Genomic DNA, 17,670 nt, shown 5'->3' on the forward strand with positions numbered 1-17,670 from the left:
TTTTTTGTATTTTTATTTTTATTTTTTAAAGACGGGGTTTCACCATGTTGGTCAGGCTGGTCTTGAACTCCTGACCTCAGGTGATCCACCCGCCTTGGCCTCCAAAGTGCTTGGATTACAGGCGTGAGCCACCGCGCTTGGCCATTTTTTGTGTTTTTAGTAGAGATGGGGTTTCACCATGTTGACCAGGATGGTCTCGATCTCTTGACCTTGATATCTACCCACTTCGGCCTCCCAAAGTGCTGGGATTACAGGCGTGAGCCACCACGCCCGCCCCACTTTTTTCATTTTAATGAGAGTCATTCTAACAGGAGTGAGTTGGTATCTCATAGTTTTTATATTTTTGGCTTGCCTTTTTGTGACAGTAATTGACATTGAGCATTTTCAAATATATCCATTGGACATATGTGTGTCTTTTCTTGAAAAATACTTATTTCAGCTATTTGCTTATTTTTAGTAGTTATTAGTTTTTTAATTGTATTGTCATTTGAGTTTTTAAATATATTTTTCATATTAACCCCTTGTCACATGTATAATTTGCAAATATTTTCGTCCTTTTTTTAGTTGTCATATTCTGTTGATTGTATCAGATTCTGCACAGCAGCTTTTTAATTTGAAGTGATGTGACTTATTTATTCTTTCTCTTGTGTCCTGGGATATTTAGGTTAAATAAAAAAACTTGCTGCCCAGACCAGTGTTATAGGGCATTCACTGTATTTTTTGATAATAGTAGTTTCAGAGTTTCAGGCCTTAAAGTCGCTAATTTATTTTGAGTTTATTTTTACATATAGTGTGAGAAGAGGGTCTCATTTTTTTTTTTCTCTGCATGTGAATATAAAGTTTTCTTAACATCATTTAATGAAGATACTGTTCTTTCCCTTTGAAAAAGTCACCTGTATTTAAAATCAGTTAGCTGTAAATACATGGATATATTTCTGCTCTTTTTTTCTTCTGCTCCATTTACCTAGGTTTCTCTTTTTATTCAAGTACCATACTGTTTTGGTTACCATAGCTTTATAGTATATTTCAAAGTCAGGTAGGGTGATACTTTCACTTCTTTTGTCTTGATTGCTTTGGCTATTCAGGGTCTTTTGTGGTACCATATGAATTTTAGATATACTTTTTAAAAATTTCTATGAAGTGGCCGGGCGCGGTGGCTCAAGCCTGTAATCCCAGCACTTTGGGAGGCCGAGGCGGGTGGATCACGAGGTCAAGAGATCGAGACCATCCTGGTCAACATGGTGAAACCCCGTCTCTACTAATACAAAAAATTAGCTGGGCACGGTGGCACGTGCCTGTAATCCCAGCTACTCAGGAGGCTGAGGCAGGAGAATTGCCTGAACCCAGGAGGCGGAGGTTGCGGTGAGCCGAGATCGCGCCATTGCACTCCAGCCTGGGTATCAAGAGCGAAACTCCGTCTCAAAAAAAAAAAAAAAAAAAAAAAAAAAAAAAAAATTTTCTATGAAGTATGTCATTGGTATTTTGATAGAGGTTGCATTAAACCTATAGAAAATTTTATGTAATACAAATATTTATTAATAATGCCAGTTCATGGATAATATTATTCCATTTATGTATTTTTAATTTCTATAATGTTCTTTACAGTAGAATATAAAGTGTTAAATTTAATAAAATTTAATAAAATGATATAAATTTAAATTTTGGTTAAATTTATATCAAACTATAGTTATTGTAAATGAAATTGTTTTTTAATTTCATTTGGAGATAGCTGTTTGTTTTCTGTTTGTTTTTGTTTCATTTTGTTTGTTTCTTTTGAGACTGAGTCTCACTGTTACCCAGGCTGCAGTGCAGTGGCACTATCTCAGCTCACTGTAACCTCCTCCACCCCGGTTAAAAATAAATTCCTCTGCCTCAGCTCCTGAGTACCTGGGACTACAGCTGCTTGCCACCCACTCAGCTAATTTTTGTACTTTTAGAAGTTACGGGGTTTCACCCTATTGGCCAGGCTGGTCTTGAACTCCTGACCTCATGATCTGCCCACCTCAGCCTCCCAAAGTGCTGGTATCACAGGCGTGAGTTCCGTGCAAGGTCTGAAGATAGTTATTAATGTATAAAAATGCTATGACTTTTTGATGGTGCTTTTATATTTTGAAAGTTTAATTTGTTTTGTTATTGTTGTTGTTTGAGATGAATTGTTGGTCTGTTGTTCAGGCTGGAGTGCAGTGGCGTGATCTTGGCTCACTGCAACCTCTGCTTCCTGGGTTCAAATGATTCTCTGGCCTCAGCCTCCCAAGTAGCTGAGACTACAGACACCCACCACTACACCTGGCTAATTTTTGTAGAAACAAGATATCACTATGTTGACCAGGCTGGTCTTGAACTCCTGACCTTGTGATCCACTTGCTTTGGCCTCCCAAAGTGCTGGGATTATAGATACGAGCCACCGTGCCCAGCCTGTTTGGTATTTTTAATATTTGCTAATGTCTTAGGCTTTTGTATACTTCAGATTATGTATAGGGATAAAAGAAAATTATACAGGAATAACTTAACTTCCTTTTCTCCAATCTGGATATCTTTGAATTTATTCTCTAATTTCCTTGTTTGGGACATTCAGTACTATGTTTAGTAAAACTGACTAGAGTGGGCATCCTTACGTTATTCTAGCTCTTAAGAGTAAAAGCTAGCAACATATCCCTGTTTAGTACAGTGTTAGCATTTTTTTGTTGTATGTGGTACTTATTAGATGAAGTGCATTTGTTGTATACCTAATTTTTTCAGAGATTTATCATAAGGGAATATTAAATTTTGTTAAACTTCTATTGTGCAATTATATTTTTTCCTTTTTGCACTCTGCATCTATTTAAAAGTTAGAGATGTGAAATCAAAACTAATTCTACATACATACAAAAAAAAATCATCAGATACTACTATGAACATCTCTATGCACGCAAACTAGAAAATTTGGAGAAAATGAATAAACTCCTGGAGACACACAACTTTCCAAGATGGAACCAGGAAGAAACAGAACTCTTGAGCAGGGCAAAAATATATAAAATACATAATGAAATTGAATTAGTAATAAAAAACATACCAACTATGAAAAGGCCTGAATTATATTAAATCACTTGCAAATTTTACTACATATACAAAGATGAGCTGGTACAAATTCTACTGAATGTTTTTCCAAAAAATCCAGGTGGAATTCCAACCTAACTTATATAAAATCTTCATCTTCTTGATACCAAAGTCTAGTAAAGACACAACAACAACAACAAAACTTGGGGCCAATATTTTTGGTGAACATTGAAACAAAAATCCTCCATGAAATACTAGCAAGCTGAGTCCACGGGGAAATCAAAAAGTTATTTTGCCACAATCAGTGAGGATTATATCACTTGTGCAAGTATGTTTCATCATATACAAGTCAATAAGTGTAATTGACCATGTAATTAAAAGCAAAAAATTATATGATTAACACCTTGGATGCAGAAAAAGCATTCAAAAAAATCCAATATTCATTCATGAAAATAGTCTCAACAAAGTAGGCATTGATGAAACATACCTCAAAATACTAAGAGCCATGTACAACAAATCCTCCGTTAACATACTGAACAGGCAAAAGCATCACTCATGATATAATTCTCTACCTAGAAAACTTTAAAGATTTTACCAAAAGACTCCTAAGCTTAAAAATGACTTCAGCAAAGTCTCAGGATACAAAATTGATAGACACCAATGAGTAGCATTTCCTTACACCAATAACATCCAAGCTGAGAATAAAATTAAGAAGTTTACAAGAGCCGTAAACAAAAAATAATATACCTAGAAATACATTAAACCAGGGAGGTAGGCTCGGCACAGTGGCTCACACTTGTAATCCCAGCACTTTGGGAGATCAAGGAGTATGGATCTCGAGATCAGGAGTTTGAGACCAGCCTGGCCAACGTGGTGAAACCCCAACTCTACTAAAAATACCAAAAACTAGCCAGGAGTGATGGCACATGCGTGTATTCCCAGCTAATTGGGAGGCTGAGGCAGGAGAGGCGGGAGAATCACTTGAACCCGGGAGATGGAGGTTGCAGTGAGCCGAGACCACACCATTGCACTCAAGCCTGGATGACAGAGAAAGACTCCATCTCAAACAAGAACAACAACAACACACAAACCAGAAAGGTAGAAATATCTCTACAACAAGAACTACAAAACATTACTGAAAGTTAATGAGAGACAATTCAAATAAATAAGCATTCTATGCTCATGGATTTGGAGAATGAAGGTAAAATGTCTATGCTACCTAGAGCAGCCTACAAATTGTTATTTTTACTAAACTATCAATTACTTTTTTTTTCTGAGACAGAGTCTTGTTCTGTCACCTAGGCTGGAGTGCACTGGCCTCATCTCTGCTCACTGCAACCTCCACCTCCCAGGTTCAATCGATTCTCCTGTCCCATCCTCCTGAGTAGCTGGCATTACAGGTACCCACGACCAGACATGACTAATTTTGTATTTATAGTAGAGACAGGGTTTTGCTGTATTGGCCAGGCTGGTCTTGATCTGGTGATCTGTCCATTTCGGCCTCCCAAAGTGTTAAGATTACAGATGTGAGACGCTGCGCCTGGTCCAACCCCATATATATTTCTGGTAACAAAGACAGCACCATGATTTCTTGAATTTTGCCTGGATCTTAATTCATAAAACAAAGGTGAATGCCATTAAAAGGTGTTTAATACACTTCCATCAGAAACAAGAGGCAAGGCAGGCCATGGGGGAGCCTCACAATGGCCATTTCATGCAGGGGCAGGAAAGCAGAGTTTTCAGGGAACTGGGACTATTTCTTTATGACCATGATTGTTCGAAGGAAAAAACGTGGGGCTCTTCCCTATTGAATACAAAATAAAATAATGCATGTTGCTGTCAGTGGTTGGGAATAATATAACATTTCCAGGCTCTTAAGAGCTGCCTGACAAAAAGCACGTAAGCAACAGTGATTGCTGTTATGGCCCTGTGATTCAGTAGGTTTATGGAGCAGTTAAGAATAGGAATAGCAGATGTCAAATGGCCAACACAGAATCTAACTTGTTTAATACCAATTATCATTAGTGGAAATACTAAATTGCTTCATTTCTGTAATTTCTGCTGCTTCTTAAGATGCTTTTAATGAATAAAATCTGCTTTAAAATTTGATACCTGATAACTTCTCTCTGTGGATTTTGAATTGGCTGACTTAACGAAAATACCAGCTCTTGCCATCTACCTACCATTAAAAGGAACTCATAAGGCTCCTATGTGGTCGACAGTTTCACTTTCAACTTTTTTAAAAGATACATAATTTACTAAAAAATTTTTCTTTATGGCTGTTTGAATAGTTGAGCTTTTGCTAATCACTCATAAGCAACAGAATTATATATATTTTGCAAACTCTAATACAGAACACTTAATATTTATATCAAATAACCATGATTATGATGTATGTATCTGGTATAAACAATCTTTTTTGCATATTGAATTGTGCATTTTTTTCTTCCTTGATATGAATGAGATTCACCAGTACCAGTTTTTCCTCTTCTAGTGGTGTAAAGAACTGATTGTCATTTGTATTATCTATTAAAAACCTGTGGCAGCTCATGGTATTATTGACCATATGTTCTAGTGTCTTTTTGCAGATTTAAATATTTTATTGTAGTGTCAATTTAATATTTAGATGTGTGTTACATGTCTGAAAAATCTGTAATTAAATTGATCTTTTGTAATGGTGATTGTGATTAGCATGCACTGAAAATACAGCAAAGCAATTATTTTCCTCTTTTTAACTGAAATCACATTTGTAAGTTATGGTACCTATTATCAGCGTCCATTCATGATTCAATTTATATTTTGTGTATCTGGTTATAAATGTTATACAGCATTCAATTTGGCAAAATATAAATCTATTTAATTTAAATTTAATGGGGGGGTATATATGTGTACTTTAGTTCCTTGAGCCTTAGGAAATTAATTCTACAAATCTTACACAGATATAAATGTATTAGGCTTATATATTTTGCAAAGCTATAGATATATTTCTTTTGTTTATTAAAATACTATAATTGGTGTTATGTAGATATAGTTGTACATACCAAAATAAAAATAAAATGTGAAAATTACAGCTTAATAAATATTTATGGTAAATAAATACAAGATATAAATTATACATCTTTACAAGGTAGTTATTTACAATTGTTTAGAGCTTACCTGGCCAGGCAAGGCCTATCTTCTTCAAGACTGGGCTGAAATTGCACCTGCTTGGTTATAGTCTCCCCTGGGGAGAAATAACCCTAACTGAGAAGAGTCAAAAAAAGAATAATAAATTTTTGGCAGAGAATGTCTCTGTGTGAAAAAAACAGAGTTGTGTAAAAGAAAATTATGTTTAGAGAAAAACACATCAATAAATCTCCCCACAGTTTTTTTTTTTTTTTTTGAGATTGCCTCTTGCTCTATCACCAAGGCTGGAGTTCAATGGCGCGATTTCAGCTCATAGCAACATCTGCCTCCTGGGTTCAAGTGATCTCCTGCCTCAGCCCCCTGAGTAGCTGGAATTACAGGTACGTGCCCGACTAATTTTTGTATTTCCAGTAGAGATGGGGCTTCACCATGTGATGGTGTCAAACTCCTGACCTCATGATCCACCTACCTCGCCTCCCAAAGCGCTGGGATTACAGGCGTGAGCCACTGCGCTGGCTACCACAGTTATTTTTAAGAAAATAAATGCTTCAAAGTCAAATTTATTTAACAAAAAAATTGCCACAAAAAGAACAGAATATCTAGGAATACAGCAAACCGGAGAGGTAAAAGCTTTCTATGACAAGAAGGACAAAATACTGCTTAGAGAAGTCAGATGACACAAAAAAACGTAAAACCATTTTATGCTATGGATAGAAAATATTACAATTACAGGCATGAGCCACTGTGCCTGGCTCTGGAATTCAAATTTTTAACAGAACTCTAACTTTGTTATATATTACAAAGTCTAGAAACTGTCTTAAAGCAATAACAACCTCATCTCAGTAAGATCCTCCCAGTCCCCTTTTGTCTTAACCTTAACTGCGTCTACCTGTAGCTTTCCAGGACTCTGTAGCTTCTCTCAGCAGAAAGGCTTCTTCCGTGACTGGAGTGAGCAGCCTGGGACATGTGCAAGGGAGGCTCTCCAGAAAAAACTAACTGGGCCTTTAATAAACTCTTTTTGCAGAGGCTGAGGCAGGACAATCATTTCAACCCGGGAGGTGGAGGTTGCAGTGAGCCTAGCGCCATTACAATCCAGCATGGGCGACAGGGTGAGACTCCGTCTCAAAAACAAACAAATAAAAAACAACAAACAAACTAACTCAGGTGCATTATTTTTAATTACTACATTCAGAGAAACAAAATTTAGGCTTCGGCAACTATAAGCTGCCACTTAAGCTCTGATTACATAACCAGGAAATTTTCACCTTTAATGTACAAATTAAGATACCACGCAGCCGTACCTAACCAATTACTAAATTTGGTTTTCTTCATCATGCATTTTATAAGAAGACTTTCCTTCAAGCCTCTCCCATAGACCACAAACTACAAACTATAGCTGGGTGCGCTACAATTCTAGAACCACTGTTTGATTAAATTTTTTAATATTTTTGCAGTGGCTCCCATAAATTTTTAATAGGAGAAAACAGGAACTGGGTACCCCACGGACCAAAGCTGTTCCCATTCATGAACTCGCACCCCAAGTCAGGATTCTCCCCTGACGACCCTCCTGTGGTCCCTGAACAATCTGGGAGAGACACGGCTGCGGGTGCAAAGCTGCCCGGAGAGGGCTCCAGGCCAGGGCACAGTCACTGGTAGGGAAGAGACAGGACGCCCAGGGCCCTGCTGTCAGCGCAGCCGCCATCTTGTGGCTGAAGGAGACTGAGGCCGAGCTGCGCCAGGAGAACTCGGCGCAAATTGTGGAGCTGACTGCGGGAGAGGTCTGAATCCTGCCACAGCCGCTTCCCACCGGTTCCAACCAACCGCTTCCCCTCTCTCGGTTTGACGAACCCGGAACTCTCACCATTTCTAGGCTTCCTGGGGGTCCCGCGTCTTAGCTGTGGATCTCCAAATACCTGCAGGTTACAGGGCCACAGACGCTGGGCCTCTTGGAGCAGAGAACACAGAGCACCAAAGAGAAAATCTAGAGGTCCAGCTGCAGCGAGAGACAAAAAACCCGCCACGTTTCAGAATCCCGCCTGTTCGCTCCAGTTACGTGTCTGATTGGACAGTTCCCAGCTTAAAGTCGTTCATTGGATAACGTTTAAAATCCCACCGCCTCAGGCCCTGAGTGACAGAAGATGTGATTAGATGTTGGGCTGAATCAAGAAAGACTGACAGCCTAGGCTGCAGTCTTTTCAGGCACGGCTTCCTCCCTGAGCTGAGCCAGGCCCACTACAGAGGATATTTGCATTCAACCTTGTGTGTAAGGTCATATGCATTTGCAAATATATATTATATGACTATACACAAATGAAAATAATAACAAATATTTTAAAATTTCAGGTTTTTTTTTTTTGTTTTGTTTCGAGACAGAGTTTCGCTCTTGATACCCAGGCTGGAGTGCAATGGCGCGATCTCGGTTCACCGCAACCTCCGCCTCCCGGGTTCAGGCAATTCTCCTGCCTCAGCCTCCTGAGTAGCTGGGATTACAGGCACGCGCCACCGTGCCCAGCTAATTTTTTGTATTAGTAGAGACGGGGTTTCACCATGTTGACCAGGATGGTCTCGATCTCTTGACCTCGTGATCCACCCGCCTCGGCCTCCCAAAGTGCTGGGATTACAGGCTTGAGCCACCGCGCCCGGCCAAAATTTCAGCTTTTTTAATTGTTGTTGTTTTGAGAGGGAGTCTCACTTTGTCGCTAGGCTGGAATGCAATGGCACAATCTTGGCTCACTGCAACCGTCTCCCGGATTCCATGTACGTTTATCAGGAATATTGGTCTGTATTTTTTTGTGTTGTTGTTGCTATATCATTTCCTAATTTGGGCATTAGGGTGATACTGGCTTTGAATTTTAATATTTATGAGAGACTTTCACACATTTATCACACTTTGAGAGGCCGAGGTAGGCAGATCACCTGAGATTGGGACTTTGATACCAGCCTGACCAAGAGGGAGAAACCCATCTCTACTAAAATTACAAAATTAGCTGGCCATGGTAGCACATGCCTGTAATCCCAGCTACTTGGGAGGCTGAGGCAGGAGACTCGCCTGAACCAAGGAGGCAAAGGTTGTGGTGAGCCGAGATCGCACCATTGCACTCCAGCCTGGGCAACAAGAGTGAAACTCCAAATCAAAAACAACAACAAAACAACAACAAAAAACAATGTAAAGAGGTATAATTTTTTCAACTTTAAAATCAATTAAATACTACACAATGAGTGAAACAAGAACACAGACAACTACTGAAGATGAGAAAAAATGAGGAAAACAATAAAAACTATTAAAAATATCAAAAAACAGGCTGGGCACGGTGGCTCACATCTGTAATCCCAGCACTTTGAGAGGCCAAGGTGGTAGATCTCCTGAGGTCAGGATTTTGGGACCAGCCTGACCAACCTGGAGAAACTTCGTCTCCACTAAAAATACAAAAGTAGCCAGTGTGGTTGCATGTGCCTGTAATCCCAGCGGCTCAGGAGGCTGAAGCAGGAGAATCACTTGAACCCAGGAGGCAGAGATTGTGGTGAGCCGAGATCGCGCCATTGCACTCCAGACTGGACAACAAGAGCAAAACACTGTCTCAAGATAAATAAATAAATAGGAAGATAAAAAAGTCACAGACAAAAAGAGAATCTTGGGAGTTGCAAGATAAAGTGATATATCACTTATAAAAATAGTCTTATGAGATAACTAGTAAATATATGTGGTTTTTTTTTAGACAGAGTTTTCCTCTTGTTGCCCAGGCTGGAGTGCAATGGCATGATCTCTCGGCTCACCGCAACCTCTGCCCCCTGGGTTCAGCAGTTCTCCGGCCTCAGCCTCCCAAGTAGCTGGGATTACAGGCATGTACAACCAAGCCTGGGTAAGTTTTTGTATTTTTAGTAGAGACGGGGTTTCTCCATATTGGTGAGGCTGATCTCAAACTCCTGACCTCAGGTGATCAGCCTGCCTTAGCCTCCCAAATTGCTGAGGTTACAGGCGTGAGCCACCACGCCTGGCCTGATAACCAGTAAATTTTCAAAATAATTTGGAAGGCCTGAAGAGAACTGAGTGACACAATCAAAGTCCGGGGGCAGGGGGTGGGGGAACAGCTGTCGCTGGGCACAGTGGCTCACACCTGTAATCCCAGCACTTCGGGAAGCTGAAGCCAGGGTATCACCTGAGGTCAGGAGTTAAAGACCAGCCTGGCTAACATGGTGAAACCCCGTTTTACTAAAAATACAAAAAATTAGCTGGGCGTGGTGACGCAGGCCTGTAATCCCAGCTGCTTGGGAGGCTGAGGCAGGAGAATCGCTTGAACCCCGGGAAGCAGAGGTTGCAGTGTGCTGAGATCTTGCCGTTGCACTCCATCTTGGGAGACAAGAGCAAAACTCCAACTCAAAAATATAAAATAAAATAAAGCCAGGCACAGTGGCTCATGCCTGTAATCCTAGCACTTTGGAAGGCCAAGAGGGGTGGATTGCCTGGGCTCAGGAATTTGAGACCAGCCTGGGCAACCCTGTTTCTACTAAAATACAAAAATTAGCCAGGCATGGTGGTGTGTGCCTGTAGTCCCAGATACTCGGGAGGCTGGAGCAGGAGAATTGCTTGAACCTGGAAGGCAGAGGTTGCAGTGAGCTGAGATCCCACCACTGCACTCCAACCTGGGTGACAGAATGAGACTCTATCTCAAAAATAAAAATAAAAAATAAAATAAAATAAAATAGAACTGTCCTACTGAATAAAAAGAAAAGTATCTTTCAAAATAACCTAATCCTGAAAAGGTTTATTGGCACTGCATATTCTCTACTTATCAAAAACGATGAAAGGAGTTCCTTCCACTGAAAAATAACATGATGTAAGAAAGCACATAGTCATATGAAAATACATAAAAGCATAGAAATGATTATAAATATGTTTTTTATTTTTATTTATTATTTATTTATTTTATTTTTTGATTATAAATGTCTGTTAATGTCACATAAAAATAATTAGCAGTGGAGCATGGTGGCTCATGCCTGTAATCCCAGCACTTTGGGAGACCAAAGTGGGTGAATAATGAGGTCAGGAGTTTGAGACCAGTCTGGCCAACACGGTGAAACCCTTTCTCTACTAAAAATATAAAAATTAGCTAGGCATGGTGCCTGGTGCCTGTAATCCCAGGTACCTGAGAGGCTGAGGCAGGAGAATCACTTGAACCTGGGAGGTGGAGGTTGCAGTAAGCCGAGATTGCCCCATGGCACTCCAGCCTGGGTAACAGGGAGAGACTCCATCTCAAAACAACAACAACAACAACAACAACAACAAACATTATTCACTATCATAATGATGGTATAAAAAATCCTTAAACTACTATAGAATATGAAATATAAAATATAAATATCTTAATAGATACACAGTATAAAATAATCTTTAATTTCAATAACTACTGAAAAAATAGAAAGGTATAGTTTTTGTATTAAACCGAAGTTGTTATGAGATTAAAATATATCATTTTAGTTTTGGCCAGGCTCTGTGGCTCACGCCTGTAATCCCAGCACTTTGGGAGTCTGAAGCAGGTGTACCACCTGAAGCTAGGAGTTTGAGACCAGCCCAGCCAACATAGCAAAACCCCATCTCTACTAAAAATACAAAAATTAGCCAGGTGTGGTGGCACGTACTTGTAAGCTCAGCTACTTGGGAGGCTGAGGCAGAAGATTTGCTTGAACCTGGGAGTCAGAGGTTGCAGTGAGTTGAGATCGTCCCATTGCACTCCAGCCTGGGTGGCAGAGTGAGACTCTGTCTCAAAAAATAAAATAAAATAAAATAATAAAATATATTGTTTTAGTTTCAAAATATTTTAGGTAATCTCCATTTTTGAAGACAATTACAAAGATAATATTTATGGAAAGTATAAATAACAAAATGGAAAAATAACCAAAGCATATCACTATACAGAATAAATGAAAATAAAGGCAGTAAAACAAGAAATGAGAAAAAACTTATGAAACACATAACAATAACAGTAAAACTGGTGGTAGTAATTTTAAATTTTTTAAATTTTAAATTTTTTTTTTTTTTTTTTTAAGACGGGTTTCACCATGTTGGTCAGGCTGGTTTTGAACTCCCGACCTCAGGTGATCTACCCGCCTTGGCCTCCAAGGTGCTTGGATTACAGGCATGAGCCACCACGCCTGGCCTGTAACTCTATTTTAAAGCAATCATTTTAAATAGAAAATAATTTAACTACTTGATAAAAAGAAATGTAATCCCAGGATGTTGTGAGGCCAAGGTGGGCTGATCACTTGATCCCAGGCGTTTGAGATCAGCCTAGGCAATATCTCAAAACCCTGTCTCTACAAGAAAATACAACAAAACTTGCTGGGTATGATGGCACATATTTGTAACGCAGCTACTTGAGAGGCTGAAATGAGAGGATCATCAGGGTTTGGAAAGTTGAGGCTGCAGTGAGCCATGATCACGCTACTGAAATCCAGCCTGATTGACAGAGTGAAACCCTATTTCAAAACTGAATGAATAAATAGACCAGGAATGGTGGATCATGCCTGTAATCCCAGCATTTTGGGAGGCCAAGGTGGGTGGATTACTTGAGGCCAGGAGTTTGAGACTACCCTGGCCAACACAGTGAAATCCTGTCTCTACTAAAAATAGAAAAAATTAGCTGGGCGTGGTGGCACACACCTGTAATCTTAGCTACTTGGGAGGCTGTGGCATGAGAATCACTTGAATCTGGGAGGTGGAGGTTGCAGTAAGTCAAGATCATGCTACAGCACTCCAGCCTGGGCAACAGAGTGAGACTGTGTCTCAAAAAGAAAAAAATTAAAAATAAATGGATGAATAAATAAAATTTTTAAAAAGAAAAAGAAATAAAATGCCTGAGTAACTTTACAAAAAGTATACAATATGCTGCCTACAAGAGACTGATTTTAGCATTGCATTGAATAGGCTGAAAGTAACAGAATAGAAAAAATTTATTTTTCATTCAAATAGCAACCACAATTGCATAAGGTAGTTATAATTATATTAGACATAATATGCTTTAAGTCAAGTACTACCATGAGAACAAAATTGATATTATATAATGATAAAATAGGTTGATTTACCAGGAATCTATAACTATTATATCTCTCTATACGTATGTAGTATATAACATTAGGGCTGCAAAATATATAAACCAAATTCTGACAAAAGTAAGAAATACAGAGCAACATATTAATTGTAGACATCAAGACCCCGGTTGCAATAAAACATAAGAAGTCAAAAATCTTGGACAACATTATAGACTGTATTAATTATTTTACATATAGAGGAATACTGGAGAGTAGATAATTTTTTTTTTTTTTTTGAGACGGAGTTTGGCTCTTGTTGCCCAGGCTGGAATGCAATAGCACCATATCTCAGCTCACTGCAACCTCTCCTTCCCAGGTTCAAGATATTTTCCTGCCTCAGCCTCCCAAGTAACTGGGATTACAGGCATGCACTATTACACCTGGCTAGTTTTATATTTTTAATAGAGACAGAGTTTCTCCTCATTAGTCAGGCTGGTCTTAAACTCCCAACCTCAGGTGATCTGCCTGCCTCAGCTTCCCATAGTGCTGGAATTACAGGTGTGAGCCACCGTGCCTGGCAAGAGAGTAGATAATTTTTAAAGAAAAAGGGTTTATTTGGCTCACAGTTCAGCAGACCGTACAGGAAGTGTGTGCCAGCATCTGCTTCTGGTGAGGGTCCTACTAAGCTTATAACCATGGTGGAAGGCAAAGTATAAGTGGACATGTGACATAGTAAGAGACAAAGTAAGTGTGAGGTAAAGAAGCCAGGTTTTTTTTTTTGTTGTTTTTTGTTTTTTAATGAACCAGCTCTCATTTGAATCAATAGAGTATAACCTTTTGATTATCAAAAGGATGGTGCCAAGCCATTTATGAGGAATTTGCTTTCCTGTGACCGAAACACCTCCCACCAGGTCCCACATCAAACAGGAGGATTATATTGCAGTATGAGGTTTAGAGAACATGGACATCCTCTAACCATAGACCAACTATATCCTATCAGCAACTAGGCTTAACAGACATGTACAAAACTTTCCAGGCAAAAGCAAGAGAATACTCACAATATTCTTATTTGCACCTGGTGTGTTCTGTTAGGAAACATACCAAGTCTTATTAAATTTATAAGACTCAGCTGGGTGCAGAGGCTTATATCTATAATCTCAAGTTAGGGCAAAAAGTTTGAGACCAGCTTGGACAACATAGTGAGACCCTGTTGCTACTAATAATCAAAAAATTAACCAGGTAGAGTAGTGCATGTCTGTAGTACCAGCTCAAAAATTTGAGGTAAAAGGATCACTTGAAGGCCGGGCGCGGTGGCTCAAGCCTGTAATCCCAGCACTTTGGGAGGCCGAGGCGGGTGGATCACGAGGTCAAGAGATCGAGACCACCCTGGTCAACATGGTGAAACCCCGTCTCTACTAATACAAAAAATTAGCTGGGCATGGTGGTGCATGCCTGTAATCCCAGCTACTCAGGAGGCTGAGGCAGGAGAATTGCCTGAACCCAGGAGGCGGAGGTTGCGGTGAGCCGAGATCGCGCCATTGCCCTCCAGCCTGGGTAACGAGAGCGAAACTCCGCCTCAAAAAAAAAAAAAAAAAAAAAAAAAGGATCACTTGAGTCCAGCAGGCTAAGATTGCAGTGAGCCAAAATCACGCCACTGCACTACAGCCTGGGCAACAGAGTAAGATCCTGTCTCAACATAACAACAAATAAATTTAAGAAGACCAAAATTATACACTGTGTTTTCTGACAAAAACTGAATGAAACTAGGAATTAAAAGCAAAAGTAAAACTTTTGACCAATCAATTACCTCCACTCCCTATAAAACCCCATGCCCTAAGAAGCCCAGCTGACTTCTTTGGCCCCTTCCCGGACCACAGAACCTTGCCCGGGAGCTGAATAAATTGGATTCTCATTTTCTCACACTGGCCTCAGTTTCCTCATTTCGACTCAGCAATATACCTTACATGGTTCGTGCCTGTAATCCCAGCACCTTGGGAGGTCGAGGCAGGTGTATCACCTGAGGTGAGGTGATTTAGACCACCCTGGCCAACATGGTGAAACCTCATCTCTACTAAAAGAACAAAAATTAGCCAGGTATGTTGGCAGGTGCCTGTAATCCCAGCTACTCAGGAGGCTGAAGCAAGAGAATTGCCTGAACCCAGGAGGTGGAGGTTGCGATGAGCCAAGATCACGCCATTGCACTCCAGCCTGGGTAACAAGAGCGAAACTCCATCTCAAAATATATATATATATTGCAAATATTTAATACTTAATAATTACATATTCCTTACACATTAAAATGATAATATTTGGATATATGAGGCTAATTACATTGTTACAATGAATTCAACCTGTTTCTTGTTAGTTTTTGTTTGTTTGTTTGCTTTTGAGATGGAGTTTCACTCTGTAGCCAGGATGGAGTGCAGTGGCATAATCTCGGCTCACTACAACCTCTGCCTACCACTTTCAAGCAATTCTCCTGCCTCAGCCTCTCCAGGAGCTGGGACTACAGGCACGTGCCACCGTGCCAAGCTTATTTTTGTATTTTTTCAGTAGAGATGTCACCATGTTGATCAACATGGTTTCGATCTCTTGACCTCTTGATCTGCCCACCTCAGTTGCCGAAAGTCCTCGGATTACAGGCGTTAGCCACGGTGCTGCCCCCTGTTTTCTTTTTTTTTCTTCTTTTTTTTCTTTGAGAGGGAGTCTTGCTCTGTTCACCCAGGCTGGAGTATAGAGGTACGATCTCTGCTCACTGCAATATCTGCCTCCCGGGTTCAAGCAATTCTCCTGTCTCAGCCTCCTGAGTAGCTGGGATTACAGATGCCTGCCACCGTGTCCGGCTAACTTTTCTATTTTTAGTAGAGACGGGGTTTCACCATGTTAGCCAGGCTGGTCTCAAACTCCTGACCTCATGATCCACCCGCCTAGGCCTTCCAAAGTGCTGTGATTGCAGGCATGAGCCACAGCACCTGGCCCCTTGGCTACTAGAAAATTCAAAATTTACATGTAGCTCACATTTTATCTCAGAGGATTACCTCCTTTTTAAAATCTCATGCTGCCCATTCAAAGAACCATAAGCCAACGTTAGGTCTGCGAGTCCAAGCCTGGCCATTATAACCTTGGTGACCCTACACTTTTGGATGGTCCCCAGAAGCCAGAAAGTCTGAGGTAAGCACAAGTAATCATGTGGCTATAGAAAGAAGTGAAACAAGCCGGGCGCGGTGGCTCAAGCCTGTAATCCCAGCACTTTGGGAGGCCGAGGCGGGTGGATCACGAGGTCAAGAGATCGAGACCATCCTGGTCAACATGGTGAAACCCCGTCTCTACTAAATATACAAAAAATTAGCTGGGCATAGTGGTGCGTGCCTGTAATCCCAGCTACTCAGGAGGCTGAGGCAGGAGAATTGCCTGAACCCGGGAGGCGGAGGTTGCAGTGAGCCGAGATCGCGCCATTGCACTCCAGCCTGGGTAACAAGAGCGAAACTCCGTCTCAAAAAAAAAAAAAAAAAAAAAAAAGAAAGAAAGAAGTGAAACAACTTTTTCCTGCCTCAACTAATTGCTCTCCCCCTGCAGCATGCAATCTGCAACCATTGTTCCTGCTCAGCCTTGCAGAATTTCCTCCCTGGACATTGGGTTTCTCAAGGCAAACTCCTACTCCAGGGTTCAAGCAATTTTCTGCCTCAGCCTCCTGAGTATCTGGGATTACAGGTATATGCCACCATGCCCGGCTAATTTTCATATTTTTTAGTAGAGATGGGGTTTCACCATCTTGGCCATGCTGACCTCGTGATCCACCTGGCCCTGCCTCCCCAAGTGCTGGGATTACAGGTGTGAGCCATGGTGCCCGGCCACGAAAAAAAAAAAGCTGAAAATTTAAAACATTTGTTATTATATTCTTTTCATTTATGTATAGCCATATGATAGATTATTTACAAATGCATATTACCTTATACACAAGGTTGAATGCAAATATCCTCTGTGGTAGGCCTAGCTCAGTTCAGGGAGGAAGCCCTGCCTGAACAGACAGCAGCCTACGCTGTCACTCTTCAGTCCGGCATCTAATCACATCTTCTGTCACTCAAGGCCTGAGAGGGTGGGGGTTTTTTTGTTTGTTTGTTTTACTTTTTTTTTTTTTTTTTTTTGAGACGGAGTTTCGCTCTTGTTACCCAGGCTGGAGTGCAATGGCACAATCTCGGCTCACCGCAACCTCCGCCTCCCGGGTTCAGGCAATTCTCCTGCCTCAGCCTCCTGAGTAGCTGGGATTACAGGCACCCGCCACCGTGCCCAGCTAATTTATTTGTATTTTTAGTAGAGACGGGGTTTCACCATGTTGACCAGGATGGTCTCGATCTTTTGACCTCGTGATCCACCCTCCTCGGCCTCCCAAAATGCTGGGATTACAGGCGTGAGCCACCGCGCCTGGCCTTACATTTTTTTTTTTTTTAAAGGTGGTGTTTCACCATGTTGGTCAGGCTGGTT

General features: G+C 40.7%; 1 long non-coding RNA gene and 1 pseudogene across 1 annotated transcript in view; one reads left to right on the top strand and one right to left on the bottom strand.

Annotated features, from left to right (window-relative positions):
• Nucleotides 1-8,356, bottom strand: part of LOC135276769 (uncharacterized) — a 53,286-nt gene extending 44,930 nt beyond the window's left edge. Inside the window, exon 1 of the long non-coding RNA XR_010344322.1 lies at nucleotides 6,193-8,356. This is a non-coding gene — a long non-coding RNA (uncharacterized LOC135276769). The remainder of the gene's footprint in view (nucleotides 1-6,192) is intronic.
• The window catches only part of LOC105726281 (zinc finger protein 91-like), a 58,834-nt pseudogene that overhangs the window by 20,940 nt on the left and 20,224 nt on the right, over nucleotides 1-17,670 (top strand).

This window comes from Aotus nancymaae, unplaced genomic scaffold, assembly GCF_030222135.1.
Source record: "Aotus nancymaae isolate 86718 unplaced genomic scaffold, 86718_ANA_hifiasm-v0.15.2.pri h1tg000028l, whole genome shotgun sequence".
Taxonomy (NCBI): domain Eukaryota; kingdom Metazoa; phylum Chordata; class Mammalia; order Primates; family Aotidae; genus Aotus; species Aotus nancymaae.